This window comes from Poecilia reticulata, linkage group LG22 (assembly GCF_000633615.1).
Source record: "Poecilia reticulata strain Guanapo linkage group LG22, Guppy_female_1.0+MT, whole genome shotgun sequence".
Lineage (NCBI taxonomy): Eukaryota > Metazoa > Chordata > Actinopteri > Cyprinodontiformes > Poeciliidae > Poecilia > Poecilia reticulata.
Window position 1 is genome coordinate 8,541,790 of NC_024352.1, and position 1,519 is coordinate 8,543,308.

Genomic DNA, 1,519 nt, shown 5'->3' on the forward strand with positions numbered 1-1,519 from the left:
CCCTCCTTCTCACCCGCAAGATAAATGTCTGAGCTGCAGATTCATGACACTGCGCGGGTAACAGAGGTCAACGCTCACCTGATAAATGATTAATAACAGGGCCTAATACTACTTAATTTTTTATCCTTATAAGCTTGACTATTGTTATCCTTATTTTTACTTTTGTAACCGGTCAAAACAAACCATAAAGAGTTTATATATATTCATTCATTCATTCATTTTCTGTACACCCTATATATATATATATATGTGTGTGTGTGTGTGACAAAAAGACGGAAAATTATATATTAATTGTCTATAAAATAGTTTATATATAATTTTCTATAATTTCATGCACGTATGTCTCATGGGTTAAATTATTTTATTTTGTCCTGAATTAAATTATATTAAGTTTAAATTTTCCGTCTTTTTGTCACATATATGATTGATACGTTTCTCATATATATATATATATATATATATATATATATATATATATCACTCATATTCCATCTCTCCTCAGCGGATAATGTGATCTGTACCTGCACCTCTTCTTTCCGATAAATGAGAATTATTTCATTCACTAAAGCTGAATGAAAAATGATCTTATTTATGAGTTTTCGTTTTTCCACTCTCCTCCTCCTGTTCACTGTAAATTACACCACTTTCTCCCAGCTGGATGCATTTCTGTATTCTCCTTTGTTATGACACGATCTAGTCACTGTGTCTATTATTCGACTCTATTCACATGTTGGAGCATTTCATTCACGCCTGTTGGTCTTAATTGTCCTTAAACATGCGACGATGGCAACTGAACGCATCTTAAATTCCTCTTCGCAAGGATGCCACTTTCTTGCGCGAACCTGTCGCAATAAAATACCTGCTGGGAAGACACGCTACCTGCTCTGATCTCGCCACGGTGATCATCAACAGAGCAGAGAAAACTTACAGAAGCGTTTATCAGCTTTGTTTACCTGCACGCTGCTCCCATAGCTACTGTTAAACCGCCGTGCTCTCGGCTGAAACTCTCCCACATCGTGCATTTCATTCCTTCTGTTAGAAAGTCTCTTATCACATTTTTATTATGATTTATTGCTTCTTCTTTTTTTTTCTTTTTTTTTTTTTTTTTTCCGAGCAAGTGGGGACACGAGGACGTCGGAGGATGCGTCGACATTTCCTCGTTCCCTGCTTTGGGGCTGTTTTTGTTATCAACCAAACCGTAAAACTGCTCTAAACAACTCCCAAACCCTCCTGCTGCGTTTCATTTCGATCGCTGCTTATCGAAACAGCCCCCAGAAACCCCATCCATCCTGCGCCGTTTGAAGGGGCTGACTTGGAGCTCATCCATCATGTCAGCGGTAAATGAAGACAGAAATTTGATGAACTGGTTTATGGACCAAAGCAAATTTCTAACGGTTTCTTATGAAACGAGTTTTGGTCTTGGGTGCCAAACATTTGTTTGTGGAAAGATGCAGAACTCGACGCGTCCCAACCAAACTGCTAATAATTCTAATTTGTTTATATATATATATATATATAT